This window comes from Cnephaeus nilssonii, assembly GCF_951640355.1.
Source record: "Cnephaeus nilssonii genome assembly, chromosome: 17".
NCBI classification, from domain to species: Eukaryota; Metazoa; Chordata; class Mammalia; order Chiroptera; family Vespertilionidae; genus Cnephaeus; species Cnephaeus nilssonii.
The window spans coordinates 7414235-7428296 of record NC_137088.1 but is presented as its reverse complement, the minus strand read 5'-3'; the positions used below and the strand labels follow the sequence as shown (position 1 = coordinate 7428296).

General features: G+C 53.7%; 1 long non-coding RNA gene across 2 annotated transcripts in view; it reads right to left on the bottom strand.

The window, feature by feature from the left end:
- LOC307113605 overlaps positions 1 to 13483 on the bottom strand; it is a 125430-nt gene extending 111947 nt beyond the window's left edge. For both annotated transcript variants that reach the window (XR_013814877.1, XR_013814878.1), the window contains exons 1-2: positions 13367 to 13483; positions 5470 to 5584 (exon numbers count right to left, since the gene is read on the bottom strand). This is a non-coding gene — a long non-coding RNA (uncharacterized lncRNA). The remainder of the gene's footprint in view (positions 1 to 5469; positions 5585 to 13366) is intronic.
- Between the last annotated feature and the right edge of the window lie 579 nt (positions 13484 to 14062).

Below are 14062 nucleotides of genomic sequence, written 5' to 3'. Positions count from 1 at the left end.
TTATTTATTTCAGAGAGGAAGGCAGAAGGAGATAGAAACATCAATGATGAGAGAGAATCATGGATCAGCTGCCTCTGGCATGGCCCCCTCCTGGGGATTGAGCCTGCAACCCTGGCATGTGCCCTGTCCGGGAATCTAACCATGACCTCTTGGTTCATAGGTCGACGCTCAACCACTGAGACATACGGGCCGGGCGGGAGTAAGGACTTTATGAAACAGACAGAGCACTCCATCCAGCAATTTACACATGACACCAGGTCTTCCCAGGCTTTTGGCTCTCAAGGCTGTATCTCCATCCAGGGTTCTTGTGGCTACTTTTACAACGATAAACACTGTTGACCTAAAAGAGACCGCCAGATATTTTTCCAGCAAAGTGAGTTTATTCAGGAACAACAAAGACTTGCAATTTGAGCCACAGGTAGGGAGTGGTTAGAAAGGCCCCGCTTAACTCTCCTCAGGCCCGGTGTCCTGTCTCCCTTCACTGCCGTGGCCCCAGGTGCTCACTCACACCTGCAGTCACTCCCACCCCCTCCTCCTCCCTGGTCTCTGAAGACTCCCTTCATTTTCTTGTCAGGTCATCCATGCATTTACAATTCTGTTTCTTAGGTTTTATCTAGCATTTTCCATTATTTGCAATTAGAAGGGTTTGAGAACCTCTAATCTTCCATTTTGCCAGGAACTGAAATTTCATCTTGTTCTAAACGCACAGGGCTTAGTAACGATGATAAAGTGTCACACCCACCACGCAGCAAGCAAACTACCAATGTTGTTTGCCTTGCTAAACGGAATAAGAGGTTGGATATTACCCACATTACGGTGTCTAGGGGATATTATTGCTCCCAGGGCTTCCCCAGTAAACACTGAGAGGAAAAAGGCATCATCGGGGAAAATATTCCATAAAGTACATTCCTGGGAGAATTTCCTTCTTGGAACTGTGACAAGAACTTGCATCCAATTGTCACGGGGAGGGTTCTCTCCACTCCATTTGAGATGAATAAAAGCACGCCAATGAAGAGCGATGTAATGATCATTGTTACAACAGCTTAAAGTTTGCATAAAGGGCATTGTTGACAAAGTACTTCTATTATACTTATTTTGTTCCCCTTCTGACAGATGACCCCAAAGGCAAGGAGCTATGATGGGAAAACTAGGGCACGTCCTCTGGGGTCAAGAGCCCCCCTACCAACAACAATACATTGAAGGCTTTTTGAAGAAGGCTTTGGACAAGCCAACGAGCAGCCAAGAACCTCTGCTTTCTCCCCTCCCTGGGGGTAGTTCCATCATAGATGCTGAGATTTATGGGGTGACTGGGACCGTCACAGTCACTGGTATTTGCCCAACTCAAGAGTTCCTAAGGTCCTGGCCACTCATACATTTTACCATAGATTCAACCCAAGAGTTCATGTCCAGCACCCTCCCATTCCCATTAAACATTCCATCCCCAAGGCTCGCAAAGCTGGAGCAGGCTACTGGGAGATACAGTCCAAGAGGAAACACTATGAAACTCCCCCCGTCTCCCCACAGGCCCACCTCCTGTGAAGGAATCTCAAGCAGCGGGCTCTGCACAGCCTAAGACAACCCTAGAACTTGTAGAATAAAACTAGCCCTACGCGCCGAAACCGGTTTGGCTCAGTGGATAGAGCGTCGGCCTGCGTACTAAAAGGTCCCAGGTTCGATTCCGGTCAAGGGCATGTACCTTGGTTGTGGGCACATCCCCAGGAGGGGGTGTGCAGGAGGCAGCTGATCGATGTTTCTCTCTCATCGATGTTTCTAACTCTCTATCCCTCTCCCTTTCTCTCTGTAAAAAAATCAATAAAATATATTAAAAAAAAACAAAAAACTACCCCTACGCAGACTGAAGTACCCATCGCCCCACATAGAAGAGCAAAGTTTGAGTCAGATGGGTATTTCCAGGACTGGCAAGAATGACCGATGGCCATGGTCTACACTCCAGCGAGTGTGGTGTCTTTATTCTTTTAATGCTCTGATTCTAGACATTAAAAAGGAGCGATATTCATGTGTCTTTCCTTATTCCAAAATCTTCAGCTCCTTCTCAATCTTGCCCAATGTAAAACCTCAGGAAATTGTTGGCCTTTTCCCTGACACCCCGACATGAGCCAGACATTCCAAGGTATGATTACAGATAATCACCTAACATTTCAAAATTGATGTTTGCTTTTTATTCACCTTCAAGATGTAACACAATTCCCGTTTCAACAGAACATAAATATTGCAGAAAAGGGGGGCACAGATGAAAAGTGAGCAGAGCAAGGTCACTGGCACACGGAGGACACTGAGGCTCAAAGCAGGTGAGTCATTCCCTCCAGGTCGCACGGCCCCAGAGCTCGGGGCCAGGACTCAAGCTCAGGCCAACTGTGGTCAAATCCATTGACTTTGCCAGTACTCCCTGCTATGCTCTCACCCTGGGCTGCTCATCCATCAAAACAACTCCATCCTATGAGGGAAAATGACCCTGTTATGACCTTCATGGAGAGTACAAAGGCCAAGATTTTACCAAAACAACAGAGACTGAGGGAGATGGAGAGATGGAAGAAGAGAGAGAAAGAGAGAAAGAGAAAGAGAAAGAGAAAGAGAGAGAGAGAGAGAGAGAGAGAGAGAGAGAGAGAATATCTCTTCTTAAAGTTATTATTGCCTTTGCGTCTTTTTTTTGTTGTGTTTTGTGTGGGTTTTTTTGCGGGGAGGGATCTCCTACTAAATCAGATCTACTAATCTGATTTAGGTCACACACACACACCACACCACACACACACACACACACACACACACACACACACACACCCCACACCCTGAGTAATCTAAGAGATGTGTGTCCTGAGAAGGCCATAGAAGTCTCTCGGAGCAGCATCGCTAGGGGCGAAGTGCCCTGTCCAGAAGGGAGGGTCCTGTGCGAGGGACACTGAGGCCCCATCGTTACACCCAGGACCCAGATAAGCAGATGTCAGATCAATAAGGCTGCCCCGTGCTCAGCTCCCTCTCGTGAGCAAGGTGGCTGAGGGTCAGAGAACACAACACACCTGTCCCCAGGGCTAGTCAGGTTTCCCCAGTATCCAGGCAATGGCTTATCAAGAAGCTGGCTTTTTAATGGCACGAGCCAATGTGCAGGCGCCAAGACCTCTGCTCTCAGCCCTGCCTTTTTCTTCTTGTCTCCCTTCCCCACGGCCCTCACAGAAAATGCAGATGGCTGTCCACCGGCCTTTGGCACAAGGCCACAATCAGGTGTACGATAAAAATAAAAACAGCTACAACTAGCATTTATGAAGACCTACTATGCGCAGATTCTGCACACACAGGCCTTAACCTGCCAACGGCTCTCTGAGGTCGTTGTTCTTCTCATTGCCCACGTGAGGAAGCCAAGGCTCCAGGCCAGAGAACTGGCCTCAGGTCGCATGGCTGATAAGCAGGACCTGGATTTGAACCCAGGCCCTCAAACCTCTGTCTTGGTGCCAATCTGTTGCTCTTGCCTTCTTCACATCAGTTTCTTTCCCCTGAGAAGGCAGTGGCTCCGCTGGGTGATGGGCACAACCACTTTCTCCTTCCTTCCCTCTCCTTCCTCCATTCACCACACTACCCCCTCTAGTGCGTTTTGATGTTGGATGGGGGGCGGGGGGGTGGTAAGACCCAAACGTGGGGAGTCAAGCCCATCAGTGCCTCCTCCTTGCATTGTGGGCTGAGGAGACCATTTTTAAAATTATTTTTCAGAAGATGCCCCTGTTCCCCTGCAGGGGCGCAGACTGAAAGGGATTCCTAACAGGGTTTTCAGCCCATTTGCTGCCGCTCTTTCCACAGTGGGCAGACTGCATGAGCATGGGAGAAATGGGCTCCCCTGCACAGCGCCCTCAGTCCTTCCCCCGCTGCCGGTTCCCCAGGACTCAAAGGTGCCTCTGCCCGATCGATCAGCAGACATTGCAAAATAGTATGATGGGGAGGAGAGCGCCCCGACCTCAGCTGCTGCGCCAACGGCAGCGCCTGCTGCCTGGCACGCGGGCAGGCCGTCGTCCCTCTCACCTGCTCTCCTGGCCTGAGACCTTTCCCATATGCCCTTGGGCCCTGAGTTCACCGTTAATGAATCAGTACCGTGTATTAGATAAGGTGTCTTTAAACAAAAGCACATGAAACAAAGTCATGTGCTTATTGGCTGATGGAAATGTGGCTGGAGCCTTGCAGGGACCTCCCCCAGGGAGCCATGGCTCAGTATTTGCTGATTCAGTGTTTGAAGTGACTTGACAGAACAGAACTAACTACCTTAAGCAGAACCAAATGTACTCGGTACTGGCCTGTGTGGCCAGTGGATAGAGCATCGGTTTACGCTCCAAAGGGTCTTGGGTTCGATTCCCAGTCAAGGGCATGTACATGGGGTTGCAGGTTCCATTGGCCCAGTTGAGGCACATGAGGGAGGCAACCAATCGATATGTCTCCTTCCTTCACATCGATGTTTCTCTCCCTCTCTTTCTCTTTCTCTCTCGCTCTCTCTCTCTCTCTCTCTCTCTCTCTCTCTCTCCTTCTCTCCCTCTCTCCCTTCTACTCTCTCTAAAAGTCAATGGAAAAAATACCCTCAGGTGAAGATTAACAAGAGAAAAAGAATCAACTGTACTCAAACAGTTGCAGATTATATGTGGCAAAAACACTGTGCAATGGTAATAAAAGACGTCTGCTGGCCTAGATTTGAGCCACAGGACCCGATGTTTAGCCCCTGGTCTAGTTCATTCTCCCTGACCTTCGCACAGTATAGAATTCCTCCCGAGTCTCCAGCGTCCCCCCATCGGTAGACACTTGCGTGGTTTCCAGTCTCACTGCTCTGATCCGTGCTGCAGTGACCGTCTGCACGCGCACAAGCTCCTCCCGCGGAGACACGGAGCAGTGAGTCCCAGGGTCTGCACATGCTACACTCTCACAGATGCTGCCAAACTGCCTTCCCAGCGGCCGCACCAATTAACACTCCCACCAACGGTCTGCGCCAGTCTGGGTCTCCCACACACTTGCCAACACTAATTCCACAAGTATTTTTGGAATCCGGATCCTGCGTGAGGCACTGACGAGGTTGCGGGGGTGGGAGAAAGCAGAGCAGGAGAGAAACTGAGAAAGCGGCGCCACAGGCCCAGAGACAAAATGCTGGTCCTCTCCAGAGAGTCACTGAAGATGCACCGAACAGGAGGGCGCGAGTAAACAGCAAGCAACGATGTTCCACTCTTACCCGGTGGCCCACTTATCTTAAACAATAATCCACAAAAATACCCCCTTAAATGTAAGCTCCCCAACTGTTCAAAAATAGGGCATTAAGTAGTCATATATATCAAGACAATTTTGAGCTGTTAATAAAGAGTTAAATAAACTGAACTATGAGGAACTGTTATGCCACCATCAGAAATAATGTGTCTGTTGTCAAGGGAAGACATTTGGAAAACAGTATTGTTGTTTTTAAAAGCCACCGACGTGTGTTCATTCACTCACCACGTACACGCTGGGCACCACTGTGTGTCAGGCACTGTGCTGGGCTCCGGGGACAAAGTCATCACGACGCAGGCAGAGTCCTTGCTCTTGGGGGCCACGCCGTCCTCTGTCCCTCCTGCCTGCACGGTGATGACATAGATGACAAGTTCCTCAGGCCTGGATCTGAGCAATCTGCTTACTCTCGGCTATTAAGCTTTTGGTGGTTTCACAGGCATCGATGGGTTGATTCTAATTCTTAACACCACGTACGACGATGCCCCACTTGCTTAATATCACAGGACTGAGACCAGGGGGAAGAGAGTGTCTCTCAGCCACAGAACCCGCAGACCAGACTTCCCTCTCCCCACACCCCTCTCCGAGGGAAAGCACCTAGGACAGTGGGAACACAGTAGCCGAGGGTCCCACAGCCCAGGCGCCAAGCCCCTGTCTTGCCTTTGTCGGCACCTGAGGTACCATCTCCCAGGTTAAGGGAGCAGCGCCCGGTGGGTGTTAAATGGATCACAGCCTACGGCGCGAGGATGATGTCCGGCTCACAGTGGCCACGCTCCAGGTATTAGTTCCGTTCTCACCTTCGATTTCCTCCTCCAAGATTGCTTTCTCCTACAGAAGAGTGGTCTGGCTTACCCACAGACACAGAAAATGTTCACCAATGTCACCTGAAGGTCAGCGAGGGATCCGATTCTAGAGGTTCAGGTGAGTTCAAAGCCCCGCCCTTCTACAACTTGACACCAGCATGTGCACACAGGCAAGCACCTGCCCTCGTCTACCTCCGGAACACAAGCCCCCGGGGGTCCCTGCTGCCGGCCCCTGCAGGGTGTGCAATGGAGTGGGTGGGGACGCCGAATGGGAGTGTGCAGAAGAGGACCTGAAAGGGAACCACAGGCCCGAGACTCGGGACTGGCCAATCAGACCATTCCATCCACCCCGCCTCAGGGATGGCGCCGAGGTGTGCAAGTCAGGACGGTGATTTGCAACTCTATGATTTTCACGAAAAAAAAAAGTTCTCCTTTTATTCTGCCGCGGTGCTTTAGTTGGGAGAGTTATCAGCCTGGAACTGCTGGCAGCCGCTGCGCTGAGAATTTGACTCAAAAGAAAGCAGAGCCAAGTGATGTGAAGAGAGAAATCAAGTCCTAATATTGAGTCTGCTGGATCCAACCCTACCTGAAGCCAAATCTATGCCTGGACTCCAGTTATATGGGGCCAAATCAATCTCTCTCTCTCTCTCTCTCTCTCTCTCTCTCTCTCTCTCTCTCTGCAGAGGCTTCCGCTAAAACAGTGGTCGGCAAACTTATTAGTCAACAGAGCCAAATATCAACAGTACAACGATTGAAATTTCTTTTGAGAGCCAAATTTTTTAAACTTAAACTTCTTCTAACGCCACTTCTTCAAAATAGACTCGCCCAGGCCCTGGTATTTTGTGGAAGAGCCACACTCAAGGGGCCAAAGAGCCGCATGTGGCTTGCGAGCCACGGTTTGCCGACCACTGCCCTAAAACACTCATTTGCAAAGAGTATGAGAAGTGATGCCAGAAAACCCAGAAGGAGAAGAGGTGAGACCAGGAAGGCAAGGTGCATTCCTGAACAGGTAACAGCTAAAGGCCAACTTGGGCTCAGTCCCGCTAGGAACTCCGGGAGACCTTTTGGGGCACACATTCAGAGCCAACCTGCCTGAGGGGCAAGGAAGCTGGGGCATTGACCCACTTCTCCCGCCTGTCACTGTCAGCTGGGCCTGGGGGGCAATGGGTACCCCTTCATTCCTGGACTGCCATGAGAATGGGCGAAGCAAGCTCCTTAGGCAACCATGGGTGCTGGCAGTGGGCAGACAAGCTGGTGTGCCCTGTGCAAAGAGAAATGGGTGGGATACTGCTGTTTTGTTCCATATTTTTATTTCATTTTGTGAGGGGTGCTAGGCTTTCTACCACCTGCAAAGGAAAGACATCCTGACCTGACTAATGTATGTGATATTTCCACCCAAATTAGAGGTGATCCTAGAATATCCCTGAGATTTTAAAAAGCCCTGGGCCCAGCTGGTGTGGCTCAGTGGTTGTCGACCTATGAACCAGGAGGTCGTGGTTTAATTCCTGGTCAGGGGACATGCCCAGGTTGCAGGCCTGGTCCCCAGTAGGGGGAGTGCAGGAGGCAGCACTGGATTTCTTCCTTGACTTAACCCCGTCCTAGACGTGAAAGCATCCTGGTTACAGGAGAAACTCCTGCTGATGGTATCTTCTGTGCCCAGCACTCACACTGGCAGGCCAGCTTGCCCATCGGGACACCCCAGAGTGGTCAACCCTGCAGCCTTCCAGAGCCAGCCGGGCTCGAGGAGACAGCCACATCCTCTGGCTCCCTGCTCCAGCCGAAGGCCTGCACCCCAGCCCTGTCCAGGCGCGGGTGACCACCCACAGCAACCACAACGGGCAACCCGCAGGCCCAGCAGCCCCCTGGCAGCTTCCCAGAGCAGCTGTCCTGAGCTTGTATCTTCAACACGCCCCGGAGGAGGCAAAAAAACTCCCACCCAGAGAGCCCAGGTGGGGGAATGCTGGTTCCCACCCGCCCTGCCCTGCGGCAGAGGTCTGCGGGTGGGGACCAGGCCTCCAACCAAGGTCACAACAGCTCTCTGTTCCATCACAGAGGGATGCCTGGGACAGAGGGAGGAGGGTGCCGCCCGTGTGTCTTCTCCCAGAACATGGCTTGGAGGTGATAAATATCTTTTGTTTCTATTGTGAACGAGATCTTTCTTTTCCATTATTTTTTTTCCTCAGCGGTTACTGTTGGAAATAGGAAAGCTATTGATTTTTGTACATTTGTTTCTTGACGGGCTGCCTTAGTGAACTCTCATTATTTCTAATAGTTTTTCAGTTCAATTCTCCCAAAGGAAAAAAACAGTCCGGGCGATATGACAGAGAGCGGGTGAAATCAGCCACCGTTCCATTTGTTCTGAGGCGTGTGAAAACAGTGAGTTAGAAACAAAATCCCACTCTGGCCAGATTCGAGTCCTCTGCTCCCACCACCCCACCCCCAACACTTCAGTGCCCCCCTCCTTCACCCACCCCGGGGCAAAGGCCATCGCCCTGTGTGGCAAAGAAAGTCTTTGAAACCCAGACTCAGAACAGTCCTTTTTGGGGAGCAAACACTCAAACCCTAAACCTTCCTGGATGCCAGGTGTGTGCAGGTGTCCCAGCTGTGAGGAGGGGCCTGGGGTGGGCTGGCCCTCTGATCCCAGCCTGTCGCCCATCACGCCAACCCCTCCCCTAGCAGCCACTCAGCCCCTCTCCAAGCAGCCCTCCAGCCTAACTGAGCACCTACTGTGTGCCAGGTCTGGGAATGCAAGAATGCAAAAGGCTTAGTCCCTTCCTCAGAGGACTTCCTACACTCCTGCAGATGTGCCCAATTCTATTCTGCCCGATTGGTCCTGGCACGCTTCATGTGCATTTTGTTACTGACTTGGGCTTTCCTTTATGGGATGTAGTCCCACAGCCAGTGCCCTGCCCAGATGCCCTCCTGTCCCTTTTACAGTTGCTGTGTGGCCCTCCCCATGCTGGCTCCTGCGTGATCTTGCAGCTCCCGGTGAGGGACTGTGCTCACACACCTGCAGAGATGGAAATGCCTGGGACTTAATGTCCCCCCAGGGCAGCCCTTAGCCAGTGACTGACCTGCAAGGACTCACCTGAGCTCTCACCTTGCCTCTTCCTGCCTCCCGGACCCGCCCCCCACGAAGCACATCTTCAATGCATCACTTGCACATAAGTCCTCATCTCAGGGTTTGCCTCTGGGGAAACAGTCCTAAGGCTCAGAGCAAGCATCTGACTCACACACACACACACTGCCTTAGTTTCCCCATCTGTCCTGTTGGCATAATGAGAAAGTCTCCCGAGAAAAGGAGTAAGGTTCTGTTATGGACTGCATTGTGTTTCTACCCCTGCCTCCCCACAAATTCATATGGTGAAATCCCAACTCCAATGTGACTGTATTTGGAGATGGGGCCTATAGGAAATAATTAAGGTTAAACAAGGTTATAAGGGTGAGGCCCTAATCCAACAGAATTAGTGTCCTTGTAAAAAGAGCACCAGAAAGCCAGCACACAATCAACTCTGTATCTCTCTCCCTCTCTCTCTCTCTCTCTCTCTCTCTCTCTCTCTCTCTCTCTTGCTCTCTCTCTCGCTCTATACACACACACACACACACACACACACACACCAAGAAGAAGCCATGTGAGGCCACAGTGAAATGGCAGCTGCCTATGGACCAAGAGAGAGACAGAATTTGCTAGCATGATCATGGACTTCCAGCCTCCAGAACTGGGAGAAAATAAATGTCTATTGTTTAAACCACGCCGTCTGTGCTATTTGCTATGGTGGCCGAGCGGACTAACAGAGTCCTTCACCAGCTCTCTGCCTGGGATCCTGGAAAGCCTCCTCGGCCTCATTCAAGTGTCCTGTCACCGCAAAGTCAAATTACAGTGGCTCTGGGAGCCACTCCGCCTCAGTCCAGGGAAAATAAATGAGACTGAGCCACGGAGCAGAGGTCGGCAAACTGTGGAGAACCAGGGGGTAAAACCTGGGGCTCCGTGGGCCGTGCAGCCAGTCCCTGTCACAACCACTCAATTCTGCTGTTGGCAGGTGCAGACAGAGGCAGCCACAGGCAGTGCGTCCGCGATGGCGGGGCTGTGTGCCAATAAACCTGATGTAGACAAACAGGCCGCTGTGGACAATAGCTTGCTGGCCCCTGCCACAGGCAGTTTGAGCTGAGAGTTGAGTGACCCTCAGATCCAAGCTGGATCCTAAAGATGAGGACAAGCACGGGGTGGGGGTGGAGGGGGCGGGGAACGGACTCGCCCAGGTCCCACAGGAGTTAGTGGCAATAGGACTGGAAACGGACACCCACTCCTTGTTTGCATTCTGGTGTTCAGTGGGTGGGGCTGAATCCTAAAGGCTTCTAGAATGCTGGCAATAGAGGGTGACGTGAAGCGTCAGGGGGAGAAGGAAAGGGCAAACGTTCGCAGACACCCAGGCATGGAGACAGCCATCAGCATGCCTGCCTGTGGGTCACCTCTGAGGCGTGCAGCGAGGGGCAGGGCCCCACGACGGCCCTATGATGCTGCCCCTGGAGATCCAGCCCCCTACTGCTCAGAGGAAAATGAAAGGCCGGCCACTCCCACACCAAGGCCAAGGTGAGGACGAGGGAAGGGTGGCCGAGCAATGGGTGGGGAGAGACTCCTCGCCTGCAGTGCTCACCCGCACAGGTGTGACCTGATTCGTGCTCTTGGCTTTAGGCTGGAAGCTGTGGGCCTGTTTTGAGACACCAGCTGAGCAGACTTGGACCTGGGGCTTTACATTTCACAGCGGCAGGAGGGCCTGGGGAGAAGGCAAAGGCGAGAGGCAGCTGTCAGGACCGGCGTCGTCCTCCTCCTCTTCTTCCTCCTCCTCTTCCTCCTCCTCCTCCTCCTCCTCCTCCTCCTCGCTCTCTCCTCCGTTGCCATGGACCCCTGGGCCCTGACGACAGCCTCTCACACCTGCAGGGAAGGGAGCAGCTGGCTCACAGCAATGACCCTCCTCGGGCCACCAGGCTCCCTGTAGCCGCCAGGGCTGCCTGAGGGCCCCCTCAGCAGCCTCCATCCTTAAAATCTCCCAGGGCACAGCCTCAAGTTTGAGAGAAGGAAATGTTCAGGTTTGGAAAGAGAAGGGCAAGGGGACATTGCTCCCCCTGCCCCAAGAGGATTGCTTCCATTCGGGATTCTGTTTGACCACTTCAATGTCAAGGAAAAAGGAACTAAACATATACCACCAGCACCCTAGAAACAGATTTTTTAAAATCTCCCTATCAACAAGACTTCAGTCTCCAACCATCTCAGATGAAATAAAACCTCAGCGGCAGGAGTTATTGTAGATACGCTCGATAAAGAAAGGAGAAGGGGGGGCTTTGTCACGTGACTGCTATGCTGCAGAAACTTAATGAGAAACACACCACATTTCCAGAATCCTCTTTCTAGTCGGAGCTCCCGCTGAGATAAAAGGTCACACGAAGAGAAGGAGGGAGGGCGGCGGGAGCAGGGAGGCAGGGAAAGGGGCCTGAATTTCAGACGAGCTGCTATCGGCCCGAGCGTCTAGACGGGTGGTTTTCTTTGAATGCCAGATGTGGAGGGCTTTCAGAAAGGAATCTCAAACATCACCCATTTGAAAACAAATCCACCCAAACTGCATTCACTGACGCAGAGAACTTTCTATCCCCAGACTGCAAGGAAGGCAGGCAGGCAGACAGCCTGGGCCGGGCGTCTCGTTGCTGCCCCCTGCAGGCCACGAACTGCAGAGCGGCCGGGAAGCCGGCCCAGGCTGGGGTCCCGGGGCTGAACCAGAGAGGCAGGCGAGTGGTCCCCCTCACAGTGCCGGTGGCTGGAAGAACTGAGCTGGGCCTCGTCTCAGTCAATATTTAACCCTGCAAGGGGAGGCTGACCCTCTTTATAGAGGAGAAACCACAGGTCCCAACAAATGGAGCGCGATGCCCAGGGGATGCGCCTGTTTATTCGGCATTGGCATTTGACACCAGTGCCTCTTCTAGGACCCTATGAACTGTGCTGGGATTCCCTTCTTAGGGAAAATCAAGTGAGCTCCGTTACACAAACTGGACCAGACCAGCAAGGAGGCTGCCCTGCCCTTGAGGCCCACAGGGCCAGGCGGGGGCCTTGCACCCCAGTGTTCTCACACTGGGAGTGGCCCAGGATTCGGGATGTTACGCCTGCTGTGAGGCCGGCGGGAGAGGCTTCTGGATTCCCACACACCAAGCAGGGCTGCGGGGGGTTTGCAGAGCCAGGAGCATCCAGGCCACCCTCTGGCCTCTGGGACCTCCTGACAGCCCTGCGTGTCTTCCCCTGTCTCGGCTGCCCTCACATGGGGTCGACTGTAAACAGGATGCTGACATGACCCCTGACCCCCTGGGACTTCCCACTGGACCAGCGGCAGCTACAAATTCTAATGCCAGACTCTGGGGATCCGTGACCTTTAGAAGGGGCCGGGCGTGGCAGGACCCTCCGAGTGATTCATGTCTAATCTGGCGTGAAAGGACCTCTGGCCCCTCCGCTCCGGCAGCCCAGCCTGCTCTGCGGCCTCTGGCTGGCCTGCCTGCTCCCCACCGGCACCGGGACAAGACCAGACGCCCTGCAGGACCTGTGGCTTTCGGCCCGTGCTGGCGATGTAAGACTCTGTCCTGGACCCTTGGGTATTCCTTCCTTTTCTTTCTGTTTTTTGTTAATCCTCACCAGAGGATATTTTGCTATTGACTTTTGTTTTATTTTGTTTTTGTAATTATGTTTTTATTGATTTCAGAGAGAGGAAGGGAGAGGGAGATTGAGAGAGAGAAACATCAATGATGAGAGAGAATCATGGATGGGCTGCCTCCTGCACGCCCCCTACTGGGGATCGACCCTGCAACCGGGGCACGTGCCCTGACCGGGAATTGAACTGTAACCTCCTTGTTCTTAGGGTCCATGCTCAACCACCGAGCCATGATGGCCGGGCTCCATTGATTTTTAGAGAGAGTGGAAAGGAGGGGGCAGACAGAGAGAGGAACATCAATGTGAGAGAGATACCTCGATTGGTTGCTTCCTGCACAAGCCCCAACCAGGGCCGGGAGCAAGCCTGCAACGGAGGTAAGTGCCCTCCGTCCGGAATCGAACCCGGGGCCCTTCCGTGCACGGGCCGACGCTCTATCCACTGAGCCATACTGGCTAGGACTATTCCTTCCTTTTCCGAATCCTCCCGAAGTGGCCCACTCACCTCTCCGACCCCATCTTTCCACAGGGCTCCGACCCCGCACCCCCACCCCAAACCCCCGGGCAAAGCTGCCTGCCCAGCCCAGCGCACGCGCGCTGGCTCCCACCTCCGGGCGTCCGCCGGCCCCTCCATCACTTGCCTGACTCCGACTGGTCCCCACGCGTCACTCCCGCACAGATGGCTCTTCCACGTCCTCCCGTTTCCGCACCGGCTGCGGCCCCGCCACGAGCCACCGCACCTCGCACCTGCGCGCTCCGCCACGGCTACGTCATCACGCAGGCCCTTGACCTCGGGCCTGCGTGATGACGTAGAGACCTTCCTGCGTAGAGACCAACCGGAAACACCTAGCAGCTGTGGGTGGGTTCCCCGATTGGAGGCTCCGCGCCTGGACCTGCCTGCCCCCGTGTTCGCGGACCGCGCTCGCTGCATTGGAACCTGGGACTTGGGATCGGGCCGCGGGATGAAGTCTTGGCCTTTGGGATCGTCCTGGGGGGTGAGGTGTCCTTCCGGCCCTGCGCGCCCCCTCCCCGGGCACCAGGCGGCAGCGAGAGGCGCCCACTCCGCCGTTTCCGTGGAGTTGGCCAGAGGGGCCCCCTCCGGCCCAAGGGGGAGCGGCCACCCGGGGGGCTGTCCCTGAGCCCCGGGCCCAGGGCCACCCCGGCCTGCCGGACCCAGAGCCAGCTCCCCCTGGAAGAGGTGGCTGAAGGCACTGCTGTCCGGAGAAGGGGGCCGAGAGCAGCCTCGTGTATGGTTCCTGTGAAAAACCGAAGGGTGGCACCGTACTGGATCAGCCATGTCCCCTGTAATGGAGACAAATGAATCCCCCTGGGG